At 39.3% G+C, this 14,683-nt stretch overlaps 1 protein-coding gene and 1 pseudogene across 6 annotated transcripts in view; one reads left to right on the forward strand and one right to left on the reverse strand.

Moving 5' to 3' along the window:
- Positions 1-14,683, forward strand: part of SLC9A9 (solute carrier family 9 member A9) — a 658,568-nt gene that overhangs the window by 41,225 nt on the left and 602,660 nt on the right. The gene's annotated exons all lie outside the window — the stretch shown is intronic.
- LOC132520812 (cytochrome b5 domain-containing protein 1-like) lies at positions 7,780-8,491 on the reverse strand (annotated as a pseudogene).

The following is a 14,683-nucleotide window of genomic DNA, read 5'->3' on the forward strand; positions in this document are numbered from 1 at the left end:
CAAGAACTCTCCATTTTATTCCTCTGCTATCACTAGGATTACCTCTTTTTGGGGAATAGTTGAAGCTGGGTCACTGCCATGTCTATACCCCAGCCTATAGGAAAAGGGGAAAGAGAAGCTGGAGAGATATATCCCCAGTGTTTTCAAGACCAAAGCCTAGAAATGGCAAACGTTATTTCTATTCACATATTGGTCTAAATTTAATCATATATTGGTCTAAATTTAATCACATGGTCCTATCAAGCTACAAAGCAGACTGGGAACTGTAGTCTCTATCTGCATGCCTAGCTAAAACTTGATTACTAAGCAAGAAGGGGGAGATAGATTTAGGAGACAACTAGCAGTGTGTCACACGGTTTACATCTAGTTTTCTGTTACAACATCAAAACTTCTGAGACATCATTATGATAAGAGGAGAAATTCATGTTAACATTTTTATGTAGTGAGGTAAATACTATAGAAACACAAAAAGCAAAGCATTTTTCCCCCCTTAGATCTTGCTTTAAGGATAAAAATTACAGATCTATGAAACTATTTGTAGGGCACATGTAAGCCATTAGAAGGTTCTTGGGGATGTCCAATAATTTTTATTTGATCCTTTGTCTCACAGTTCCCTCTATCCTGGTCTGTTACCTGCTTTTCATTCAGTTTTCTGCTTTACTTCAAAGTACAGTCTCCAAAATGGTCTTTTATTGAATATTTTGAGTTGTCTTTCTGAGCCCTTACAAAACTAAAAATGTTTTCCAATTAATTGTTGCTTTTATTTGTTCAAACAAGAGTACGGAAAAAGTCAATGGCATTTATAGAAAGGTACTTCAACCAACCAAAAGTTGGTCAATATTTTTTACACTCATTGGGCCATCTATGTGTAAAATGGCTCATTTTAGTAATATAATTTCATTTAAAAATCACAATAGTGGAATGTTTTAGTTAAAACCTGAGGAAACAATATTACAATTTTACTTGAAAAAATTTACTTCCTTTTAAAAAATGGTAGCATCCAAGAGCTTATAGATTTTTTAAGTAGGCTTTATTTTTTTTAAGATTTTATTTTTTTAGAGTAATTGTAGATTTACAGCAAAGTTGAGAGGAAAGTCCGGAGTTCCCATATACTCCCTGCTCCCACACATGCATGGCCTCCCTCTTTATCAATATCCCCCACCAGAGTAGTACATTTGTTGCAATTGATTACCCTGCAGTGACACATTATAAGCACCCAAAGTCCATACTTTATATTAGGGTTTGTTCTTGGTGTTGTACATTCTACAGGTTTCAACATATGTGTAATGACAAGTATCCACTATTGTGGTATCATACAGAATAGTTTCACTGCCCTAAAAATCCTCTGCACTCTGCCTGTTCATCCCTGCCACCCTCCTACCCCTGGCAACCACTGATCTTTTTACTGTCTACATAGTTTTGCCTTTTCCAGAATGTCATATAATCGGAAACATACAGTATGTAACCTTTCTAGGTAAAGCTTCTTTCACGTAGTAATATGAATTTCAGTTTCCTTGAGATCAAGAGAGCTCAAATATAGCCATCCCCTTTTTTAATAGTCCAGCTAAAAATTTTCACTTGAAGTAATGTTTTTTTCCATTTAAAATATTCCGATTCCACATCAGATCTAAAGTGAGGCTTTTAAAAGCTTTGGGGATTGATTACTAAAGTTTCTCAAGGAGCTGTTTTCTCCCTGTTGACCTCCACTATTTTATTTTCATACTTAATCTCGAAGATTTGCTTTCCTACTAAGGGAACTTCCCATGTAGCATCACTTCATTCTCTTTACAAATCCTATGGTTTATAGATACAGACATACACAAATATACATTTATTTACAAATATGTATATAATTTTAAATTTTAAGATTTTAGTATATTTAAAAAATGACAAGAAGTTTCCCTTTACCCAACACATCCTTAGCAATTAGGCCTATGGCTGTTGCCTTTTTTATTCATCTTCTGAAAAGTCTTTCTTGAAACAGTTATTAGTGCAGCAATAAGATGAGTTATGACAACAAGTAACAATACCTCCAGTATTTGCTAAAGAAAAATTTAGTAAAGAATCACAATTATTAATCAGTTAATGTCTTATTTGTTTACAAGATTCTGTGTAATGACTATATTATATATTGTATTGGCATGTCATTAAATTTAATTCATATTAATACAGAGGTAAAGAAGTAGAACTGTAAAATAAAATATTTATATTATCTGTCTGAATTCCAAGTTGAGATACTCATTTCATGCCATGTATTATTTGTTACCAATCAGAAATCATAACATAGCATAATTTTATGTCTGGGAAATTGCAGAAGTTTGAAGAAAAATATATTTCTTCTTAAGTTGTTTTCCTACATTGACATATAATTCTTAAATTCACATAGCATTTTGAAAGAGGTCTATTCATCTGTAAAATAGTTCAAAACATATACTTCCACTTTACAAATTCACTATTTCAATGTCAATGACAGATGCATTGAACATTGGTCAACAGTTTCAATGGTCTTCAAAGTAGGGCACTGCCACACCTTAATTGCTATGCAAATTGGTCCAGTGGTGTGTGGGGAGAAAATGTTAGAACATATATTTCTTGTTAACTTTTGAAAATCTGATCCATTTAAAATGGCTATTTTTATGAATTCTTATAATATATACAATATTAGTACAGGAACACATGTATGTTACTTATAAATAAATAATGGATGTACTGCTTCTTTTTTCCTAATAGTATTGCTCAGTTTAAAAATTTTGTAGACACTGTCTCTAGATATAAACTTCATTGTTCTCTTTTGTATGACTTTTACCTCATACAGTGCTTGACAGAGTAGAGATGCTCAGTAAATATTTGTGAATGAATAATTAATCAGAATGGGTAGAGAAGGGCCCCATGCATTACTTAAATCTGGGAATGCCATGGAAACAGGCCCAATATATAAGTAGGCAGAGTAAATGGTTTTTTTTTTTGTTTGTTTTTTGTTTTGTGGTACGCGGGCCTCTCACTGTTGTGGCCTCTCCCGTTGCGGAGCACAGGCTCCGGACGTGCAGGCTCAGCGGCCATGGCCCACGGGCCCAGACGCTCCGCGGCATGTGGGATCTTCCCGGACCGGGGCACGAACCCGTGTCCCCTGCATCGGCAGGCGGACTCTCAACCACTGCGCCACCAGGGAAGCCCAGAGTAAATGTTTTCCAGACCTTTTTTTCAGGACACTTAGACTTAGTGATTGCTGTGATACTGCATTGCCCCAGGAAGCACAGAGCCTTCTAAAACGCATTCCCCCCCATTTTTAAACTTTATGCAGAATAAGAACAAAAATAAAAACAAATAAATAAACATAAGTGGTTGATAGGCTAGAATTCCGTTTGGACTTAATGAAGAGGAGATTAGGGAAGAATTTACTATTGACTCTAAAAATGTGGAAAGGGAGCAAAATGAGGTGTTGACACAGATAGAAAACCATATCTTCTGCTAATGTTCAAAGCCTAAACCTTAAGAAGGAATATAATTTAAATTTGTTATAGATCTTTATACCTTTAAGTTTATATAGGTTTCTTAGAGTCTTTAAAATTAAGTAATATGGAGAAATAGAAATTTAGGGGAGAGTTCTTTTTAGAAAGGAATGAGTGACTGCATAGCTTCTCATACAGAAATTATAGCCCTGCTGTTTAGGAGGGAATGCGAGTATTTTCTCAGGCACCTGCACTGTGGTCCTCAGCAAGGTGTAGGAAAGGAAGGAAATAAGATTGCTTATGTACAGTTAAACTTGATGATCAAAGCAGAGGACATATGCAAAGTAACTAGAAAGACAGGAGTCTTGGCTGTCCCCAGACTGAATGAATCACCATGTCCAAAGAAAGGCTTGCCAATAAGGTGGGGCTGTTCAGTCAAGGAGCACCCGCTGACCTAGCAGCTGGACTTCATAGTGTTTGATCTCCAGTGAGTCCTGGTATAGTTACGGATGCAGGGAATATTACCAGTGAACTTTAAAGGGTGTGTTTTTGCTTTTTTTTTTTTTTTTTTTTAAAGCAAGACCTTCCCCCTTCTGAGGTTCAAGTTAGTGTTTCTGCCTGATCTGATTTCATCCCAACAAGGAGCCTTCTGAACAAAGGTCCTTTTTCTGATTTGGCTGCTCACAAGGGCTCACTTACAAGGAGAAAAATATACTGATTATATGAATTTGGGTTTTTCCTGATTCCTGTGATAGTGGTTTCTTAAACTAATTAAGTGGCTTCTGATGATGTTTGGAGTTCAAGCTGAGAAGGTGACCATGCTGAAGAGCCCAGCAGTCCAATCTAAGAGAGTTCTTACTCTGCATGAACTGGTGTCTTCTTCTAGTTCACATTCATTTTAGGAACCATGAATCTTGCTCAGGTCTTATCATTCCTCAGTGAGGATAAAAGTGAAATATTTGGCATTGCAAAATGTTGAAAGGCTGGACTGAATCCAGGATTTGTCTGTCCGATGAACCAGCCTTTGCTTAAAGAACTTAGCTTGGCTACCTCTTCTGTGCTCTCTCTCTCCCTTACCCGGGAAGGAATTTGAACACAAAGCACCAAGTCCTTTCACCTCTGTGTAAAAGAACAAAGAAACTACAAAAAACTTGAAGAATAACTTGGACATGTGTTATGAGTTTTCTTAAAAGGGTGGCACAGTTATTTCACACTGTGCATCATATAGCAAGCCACCCCCCCACACACATATCTATTAGCAGCTCTCCTTCTCCACGTTTTCACCCTTGAGCAGCTATTTAAAAATGAGTTTCTCTCCCCAGCCTTTCTCTGCAAGTAGTTCTATCACCCACATAGCCTGAATTTCAGTCCTCAGCCCAGACCCTTCCAAAATCCCACCTAACATCTGGCTTGCCCTCTCCTGAGAATAGTGCATTCCTCATGCTGAGCAGTCCCCCTGAGATGCTGGAGAAAAAAACCTTTTACCTCAGCTCAGCAGGGAAAACAAAAACCTCCTTAGAAATAGTCTTTGACATGATGTGTCACTTTTGTGTTAAAAATAAGCAAGTATCAGATGGATGATTTCTTACCTTAGCATAGGCACAAATTCTTTAAAAATATGAAAATAGCATATTGAGAGATTGATTATTCAAACCTTTGAATTTGGTAACAAATGACCCTATCACAGGAAAAAAGAAAAGGGCTTTGAAAAGAATTCCAAGGGATATTTGAAAGTATTTAGTAATGAAGAAATAAAAGAATTGTGTTTTTTTCTTTTTGCGGTACGCGGGCCTCTCACTGTTGTGGCCTCTCCCGTTGCGGAGCACAGGCTCCAGACACGCAGGCTCAGTGGCCACGGCTCACGGGCCCAGCTGCTCCGTGGCATGTGGGATCTTCCCGGACCGGGACATGAACCCATGTCCCCTGCATCAGCAGGCGGACTCTCAACCACTGTGCCACCAGGGAAACCCAGAATTGTGTTTATTTTTGATATTACAGAGGTAATTGCTAGAAAAACCTTCCTCTTAATCTCAAGCCATTACCCAGGTTACTGTAGTTTTATTTTTTTATTTTTAATTTTTATTTTTTTGAGTTCATTCAGTCAAAATTTACTGAGCAGCAGCTGTGTGCCCAACATTGGGAATACAGCAGTGAACAAGATGGACACGATCTCTGCCCTCATGAACTTACAATCTAGCAGCCAGCCAGCCAATTACATTCATAATTTTAACATTATTATTGTAATAAGTGCTCTGAAATAGGCATGGTGCTAAGAGAAGATTTAACAGAAAGTCTTGACCTGCATCAAGAAATCAGAAAAGGTCTCTTTGAGGAAGAAACACTTAGGATCAGCAAGGTGGGAAATGGAAGAGTGTTGTAAGCAGGGAGAACAGCCTGTGTGCCGGCTCTGAGGCAAGAAAACCTTTAGTGAACAGAAAGCCAGGGAACAAAGAGGGGTGATGCAAGGTAGAGGCTGATTTATGCAAGGTCTTTGTATTTAGGACTTTATTCCAAAAGCAACTGGAAGCCACTGAAGAATCTGAAGGAGGAAAGTTAGGTGTTTAGGTTTGTTTTTCAGAGCTCACTCTGCTGTGTGTGGAGGACAGAGTGGAGTTGGGAGGACTGGTTAGGAAGTTATTGCAGCAGTCCCAGACCAGAGGTGATGATAACAGCTTCGAGAAAAGAAGATGGATTCCAGAGATGTTTAGGACATAGAATCTACTTGGAGAGTGACTGGGTGTGTGAGGAGAGGGATGTGTTTCTAGCAAGAGGTACTAAAGTAGGAAACTCTGGAAGAGGGATGAGTTTGGGCAGGTCCCATAGGCACAGGCCCTGTGGCTGGGGTTACAGTAATAGCATATTTGGTTCTCAAATAGTTTAGGGTTTAGTTGAGCAAACGAGATACACATGAAACAACTGCAGGTGGATACAGATGTCTCCACCTCTGTCCATGCCGTTCATAGTCAGCCCCTCAGCACACTCCTCTGCAGCCTACCCAGTGTCTCATAGGGGGCCACCTTCCACAAAGGTGTGCCCACATCTCCCTGCTTTTTTGCCTGCTACTGTCAAGAAATTAACCTGTGATTCTCATTCCCCTTCCCTGCTTAGGTCATAGGGGACCAAATCTGGCCACTGCCCTCCATGGTTGTCCTCTTTTGAACACCAGAAGTTTTCTGACTTAATTAGCACTTCTCTTTACATCACCTCTGTCAAGCCCCTTCTTGTAGAGTCACCATCTGGCAAAGTCGACCCTGTCTTCCTCATCTTCCCTTCAGAGGCCCAGGCTCATCATGAATATACATGCTGTTGCCTCCTTTCTGCTCCCCCTTCTAAATGGTCCCAATCCAAAAGCCCTTTCCCACTCTAATTTTCCTGGAGTCAGTATATACCCACCTCTTTGCCTCAGAAAAGTCAGAGGAAAGTTTTGCTATGGGATTAACCACGAAGTAGCCTCAATAGCTATGACTCAGCTGACACATAGCCTTCCCTGTGTCCTCTCTGCCACTGCAGAACTCTGCTATGTCCCTTGCAAAGACAATAACTAAAAAAACAAAACAAAAAAGCACAACACCACAGCTGACTACACAATAGGCCTGTAGGTTCCCATTGTGCAGTGAGCCTGGTCATTGAGAAGAACATAGACTTTGGAATTGGGAAGACCTGGGTTTGCAATCTGGTTACTAACTGGTGTGCCTTTTGTGCTATTATATCTTACTAAGCTTCAGAATATTTATCTGTAAAATAGTTGTAATGGTCTTATGGGTAGTTGTATTAAATGAGGTATATAAAACACATAGCATAATATCTAGCCTGAATTACCTGGTGACCATTCACTTCCTTCATTCCTCTTGGGTTTCAGCTGCCAAATACTGTTCAGAAGAGAGATTAGCCAGTTTTATATGGCCAGTGATAGACATTTCCTATTCCTGTCTTTGTAAATCCCATCTTCCTGCAGCCACCCCATTTCCATCATTGCCAGAAAAGTTCTTCCATCCCTCATCCCTGTGTTGGACTTCTCTTTCTCTTACTATTGAAAAGTTCTGCCTGAGCTCTCTCTGACTATCCTCTTCTACATCTCCCTGATCTAAGATACTTTATTTTCTTGTATCAGTCCTAAAAATTAATTCACTTCTAGCATTCTTCCTAACTTTCTCAGAGTCAATTGTAATTAACCCGAGGAATAGGACCTTTACACTTCAGTCGGGCATGGGAACCTCAGGCCAGCTCCCAGAGCAGAATGGAGGTCTAGGTCCAGGTACTGCCCTCCCCTGATCCCCACTTCTTTTCCTACAGGGCACAGAAACAGCTAAACTCAAAATATGTCTTGAGCCTACGTGAGCATACATCTCCCTTTCTGTAGCTCTGTGAGGTCATCATTGAAGTACAGCAGTACTGCAGGTGTGTAGAGTGTACTATCCATATTGAGATAATCAAATTCTTCCTCCTCATTCCAGATGCCATTCTCTTCCAGGGTATAATCCATGTCAGGTTCTCCCCTTCATATTTCCATGTGTAGCTGGCAGCATGTGCAGCATAGGGGAGATAGCTGTGTAGGATTTCCCACATTGATTCCCGGGCCCCCACCTCCGGTGTGTGCTCTTGCGATGTGAGCGTGTTAATGATGCAGGTATTCCGGGTCTTGGCGGACAGCCGCCCCACCTCGTAACGCGACCCCTGCCACCAAGGCTTCCCGAAATCATTGGCCCAGTCTGCAAGGGGCAGCTGAGGCGGCACGTGCAGAAAGCAGCCCCGGGGGGTGCGGTATCTCAGGGAACCGGTCAGCGGATCTGTGTGCTTTGCCGATGTCTCTGGTGTCTGGATCAAACCAGTGGCTGATGTCCTGGCCCGCAACTTCCATGATGGGTTTCGGCAGCAGGTCTCCCTTGTACTCCTGTAATAACGGCATTAGGTCGTACATGTTTCCCAGGTAAGACAACCCAGAGGTCTTCCGGCTGGTTATGTTGGGCCACCTCTGCTGGCGTGAAAGAGTGACGCTGAAAATATTCAAAGTCTGGCCTGGCCACTAGGCCCCGGCGTGGCATGGCTCTTGCTCTGTCACCGACTCCTTTAGTAGCTTCCTCGCTTTTCAGCACGCAGTCACTGCTGCATCCTCCCTCTCGTCCAGGAGCTAAGGTGAGAGCGTTTATCCACTCCAGGTTACTGTATTTTTTAAAAATATATTTAATTTGGAGGTCTTTTATATTCCTGACATTATAACTGTACTATGAGTTCATTGTACACAATTTTTCCCCCCAACTTTAGAGATATAATTGACATATGGACTTGGAGATACATGTATATATTGCAAAATGATTACCCCATAGCATTAGCTAACAGCTTCATCACATTACATAATTGCCATTTCTGTTTTGTGGTGAGAATACTTAAGATATACTCTCTTAGCAACTTGCAGAGGTCCTTGTATTTTGTTTTTATCGTATTCTAGGGAAAACCACTTGGCTAGACTTGGCCCAGTGTCAAGCCATGTGATGCTACATTTCTTGGAACTTCATTTTCTTCATCTGTAATGTAGGATTAATATTTGCCCTGCTATGGAGATTAAATGATATTATTAATATATGTGTAATAAGGAAAATTTTAACAACTGATACCACAGTCCTTCCTAGGGAGAAAATTAAGGGACAGTTGCCTATATGCTAGAACCTAAGGTGAGAGTTTGAGGTTTTTTTACCCTCAAAATTATTTATCCCTCCAAAAAAGACAGCAACCTTACATTCAAATCTCATAGGACATTATTTCAGTAGTATCATGTTGGAGGGCAAAAACTATTTGCGGGAAGATCAGCCTGAAACCACTTCAATCAATGTTAATTTCAGTTGTTTATAAAGGTCACTCAAGAGAATTGGTTACAAAAAAGGACACAAGGAAATTTAACCCAGCTGTAATCATTATTCCCCAGTACACGCTCTCACTTGCAAGTGTTGAATGTCATTGTAAATAAGGCTTAAAGGTCAATTTAAAAAGCAGAAAATTTAAGTGGTTACATTATGGAGAACATAAATAATAGGTTGATTTTTATGGCTTGGGCTGACTGGATTAAGTATGCTGTACTTCAAATTAGTTAGAAAGAAATGAACTTCATGTGTTTTAGAGAACTGTGTTAGATGACTCAACAATGGCTCTATTGATGGCAAAGACACCTATGTCAAATATGAAGAATTTGTTTCCCCCGGTTCTGTGGAGCTCCTGCACTCAAGCCCTGCTGGCCTTCAAATGCAACTGCTTTGGGGATTCCTCCTCCGGATGCCAGACCCTCAGACTGGGGAGACTGATGTGGGGCTCAGGACTCTCACTTTTGTGGGAGAACCTCTGCAGTCTCTTCAATAAATGGTGCTGGGAAAACTGGACAGCTACATGTAAAAGAATGAAATTAGAACACTCCCTAACACCATACAAAAAAATAAACTCAAAATGGATTAAAGACTTAAATGTAAGGCCAGACACATAAAACTCTTAGAGGAAAACATAGGCAGAACACTCTTTGACATAAAATTGCAGCAATATCTTTTTTGTTCCACCTCCTAGAGTAATGAAAATAAAAACAAAAATAAACAAATGGGACCTAATGAAACTTCAAAGCTTTTGCACAGCAAAGGAAACCACAAACAAAATGAAAAGACAACCCACAGGATGAGAGAAAATATTTGCAAGCGAAGCGACCAGCAAAAGATTAATCTCCAAAATATACAAGCAGCTCATGCAGCTGAATATCAAAAAAACAAACAACCCAATCAAAAAGTGGACAGAAGATCTAAATAGACACTTCTCCAAAGAAGGCATACAGATGGCCAAAAAGCACATGAAAAGATGCTCAATGTCACTAATTAACAGAGAAATTCAAATCAGAACTACAATGAGGTATCACCTCACATGGGTCAGAATGGCCATCATCAAAAAGTCTATGAACAATAAATGCTGGAAAGGGTATGGAGAAAAGGGAACCCTCCTACACTGTTGATGGGAATGTAAATCGGTGCAGCCACTATGAAGAACTGTGTGGAGGTTCCTATAAAAGCTAAAAATAGAACTACTGTATTATCCAGCAATTCCACTCCTGGGCATACATCTGGAGAAAACCATACTTTGAAAAGGTACCTGCACCCTAATGTTCATTGCAGTGCTATTTACAATAGCCAGGATGTGGAAGCGACCTAAATGTCCATTGACAGGTGAATGGATAAAGAAGGTGTGGTACATATATACAATGGAATATTACTCAGTCATAAAAAAGAATGAAATAATGCCATTTGCAACAACATGAATGGACCTAGAGATTACAATACTAAGTGAAGTAAGTCAGAGAAAGACAAATATCATATGATGTCACTCATATGTGGAATCTAATTTTTTTAAAAAAGAAAAGAAACAAATGAACTTATTTACAAAACAGAAATGGACTTACAGGTATTGAAAAGAAACGTATGGTTACCAAAGGGGAAATGTTGCAGGGAGAGATGAATCAGAAGCCTGGGATGAACATATACACACACTACTATATATAACATAGATAACCAACAAAGACCTACTGTGTAGCACAGGGAACTCTACTCAGTATTCTGTGATAAGCTATATGAGAAAAGAATCTTAGAAAGAATGAATATATGTACATGTATAACTGAATCACTTTGCTGTACACCTGAAACTAACACAACACTGTAAATCAACTATACTCCAATTAGAAAAAAAGCAATATAGGTCCTCTATAATGCATTCTTTTAAGTATGGTTGTGTGATTAAATTGGTAAATTCAATAATGTAAGAAGACATATGACGGGTTCTTCTATATCAATCATTTATATACATATTTAAGTTGGCTAAAAACTCTTTAAAGGGGATATTCTCTTTTGGAAAATACATTCTTGGGTCTCTTATGTTCAGGCATATTTAGTATCTTGGTGAGCATCTTGTTGGAGAACTTGTGACTCTGGAGATGGAGAGACAAGTTTGTTTACCCCTGAGGGAATGAGGCAGGAAGAGACAGAAGCAGGAAGCTAGAACCTACTGAAAGTATGGGGCAAGAATCTCCTTGGGGAGGACCTTCTGTATGGCAGAGGAGTAAGACATGGAGATCACCTTCCTCCCCACAAATACGTCAAAAATACATCTACATGTGGAACAACTCCTACAGAACATCTACTGAATGCTGGCAGAAGACCTCAGACTTTACAAAAGGCAAGAAACAACCATGTACCTGGTCGTGTGGCTGACAGGGTCTTGGTGCTCCAGCCAGGTGTTAGGCCTGAGCCTCTGAGGTGGGAGAGTCAAGATCAGGACACTGGTCCACCAGAGACCTCCTGGCCCCTCGTAATATCAATCGGCGAAAGCTCTCCCAGAGATCTCCATCTCAACGCTAACACCCAGCTCCACTCAACACCCAGAAAGCTTCAGTGCTGGACACCCCATGCCAAACAACTAGCAAGACAGGAACACTACCCCACCCATTAGCGCAGAGGCTGCCTAAAATCATAATCAGTTCACAGACACCCCAAAACACAGCACTGGACGTGGTCCTGCCCACCAAAAAGACAAGATCCAGGCTCATCCACCAGAACACAGGCACCAGTCCCCTCCACCAGAAAGCCTACACAACCCACTGAACCAACCTTACCCATTGGGGGCAGACACCAAAAACAATGGAAACTATGAACCTGCAGCCCGTGAAAAGGAGACCCCAAACACATAAGATAAGCAAAATAAGAAGACAGAAAAATACACAGCAGATGAAGCAGCAAGGTAAAAACCCACCAGACCAAACAAATGAAAAGGAAATAGGCCGTCTACCTGCAAAAGAATTCAGAGTAATGATAGTAAAGATGATCCAAAATCTTGGAAATAGAATGGAGAAAATACAACAAATGTTTAACAAGGACCTAGAAGAACTATTTATTGTTCACAATAAATGAAATGTAAAATTCTCTAGAAGGGATCAATAGCAGAATAACTGAGGCAGAAGAACTGATAAACAACCTGGAAGATAAAATAGTGGAAATAACTACTGCAGAGCAGAATAAAGAAAAAAGAATGAAAAGAACTGAGGACAGGCTCTGAGAACTCTGGGACAACATTAAACACACCAACATTCAAATTATAGGGGTCCCAGAAGAAGGGGAGAAAAAGAAAGGGGCTGAGAAAATATTTTAAGAGATTATAGTTGAAAACTTCCTTAATATGGGAAAGGAAATAGTCAATCAAATCCAGGAATAACAGAGAGTCCCATGCAGGATAAATCCAAGGATAAACACGCCAAGACACATATTAATCAAACTATCAAAAATTAAATACAAAGAAAAAATATTAAAAGCAGCAAGGTAATCCCCATAAAGTTAACAGCTGATCTTTCAGCAGAAACTCTGCAAGCCAGAAGGGTGTAGCAGGGCATATTTAAAGTGATGAAAGGGAAAAACCTACAACCAAGATTACTCTACCCAGCAAGGATCTCATTCAGATTCAACGGAGAAATCAAAAGCTTTACACACAAGCAAAAGCTAAGAGAATTCAGCACCACCAAACCAGCTCTACAACAAATGCTAAAGGAACTTCTCTAGGCGGGAAACACAAGAGAATGAAAAGACCTACAATAACAAACCCAAAACAACTAAGAAAATGGTAATAGGAACATACATATTGATAATTACCTTATATGTAAATGGATTAAAGGCTCCAACCAACAGACATAGACTGGCAGAATGGATCCAAAAACAAGACCTGTATGTATGCTGTCTACAAGAGACCCATGTCAGACCCAGGAACACATACAGACTGAAAGTGAGGGGATGGAAAAAGTTATTCCATGCAAATGGAAATCAAAAGAAAGCTGGAGTAGCGATTCTCATATCAGACAAAATAGACTTTAAAGACTATTACAAGAGACAAAGAAGGACACTACATAATGATCAAGGGATCAATCCAAGAAGAAGATATAACAATTGTAAATATTTATGCACCCAATACAGGAGCATCTCAATACATAAGGCAAATGCTAACAGCCATAAAAGGGGAAATTGACAGTAGCACAATCATAGTAGGGGACTTTAACACCCCACTTTCACCAATGGACAGATCATCCAAAATGAAAATAAATAAGGAACACAAGCTTTAAGTGACACATCAGACAAGATGGGTTTAACTGATATTTATAGGACATTCCATCCAAAAACAACAGAATACACTTTCTTCTCAAGTGCTCGTGGAACATTCTCCAGGATAGATCATATCTTGGGTCACAAATCAAACATTGGTAAATTTAAGAAAATTGAAATCATATCAAGTATCTTTTCCGACCACAACGTTATAAGACTAGATATCAATTACAGGAAAAAAAGTGTAAAAATTACAAATATGTGGAGGCTAAATAATATACTACTAAATAACCAAGAGATCACTGAAGAAACCAAAGAGGAAATCAGAAAATACCTGGAAACAAATGACATTGAAAACACAATGACCCAGAACTTATGGGATGCATCAAAAGCAGTTCTAAGAGAGAAGTATATAGCAATACAATCCTACCTCAAGAAACAAGAAAAATCTCAAACAACCTAACCTTACACCTAAAGCAACTAGAGAAAAAAGAACAAAAAACCCCAAAGTTAGCAGAAGGAAAGAAAACATAATGCTCAGATCATAAATAAAGGAAAAAGAAATGAGGAAACAATAACAAAGATCAATAAAACTAAAAGCTGGTTCTTTGAGAAGATAAACAAAATTGGTAAACCATTAGCCGGACTCATCAAGAAAAAAAGGGAAAAGACTCAAACCAATAGAATTAGAAATGAAAAAGGAGAAGTAACAACTGACACTGCAGAAATACTAAGGATCATGGGAGATTACTACAATCAACTATATGCCAATAAAATAGACAACCTGGAAGAAATGGACAAATTCTTAGAAAAGCACAACTTTATGAGAGTGAACCAGGAAGAAATAGAAAATATAAACAGAGCAATCACAAGCACTGAAATTGAGACTGTGATTAAAAACCTTCCAACAAACAAAAGCCCAGGACCAGATGGCTTCATAGGCGAATTCTGTCCAACATTTAGAGAAAAGCTAACACCTATCCTTCTCAAACTCTTCCAAAATATAGCAGAGGGAGGAACACTCCCAAACTCATTCTACAAGGCCACCATCACCCTGTTACTAAAACCAGACAAAAATGGCACACAAAAAGGAAAACTACAGGCCAATATCACTGAAGAGCATAGATGCAAAAA

The sequence above is a fragment of the Lagenorhynchus albirostris genome, chromosome 5 (assembly GCF_949774975.1).
Source record: "Lagenorhynchus albirostris chromosome 5, mLagAlb1.1, whole genome shotgun sequence".
Lineage (NCBI taxonomy): Eukaryota > Metazoa > Chordata > Mammalia > Artiodactyla > Delphinidae > Lagenorhynchus > Lagenorhynchus albirostris.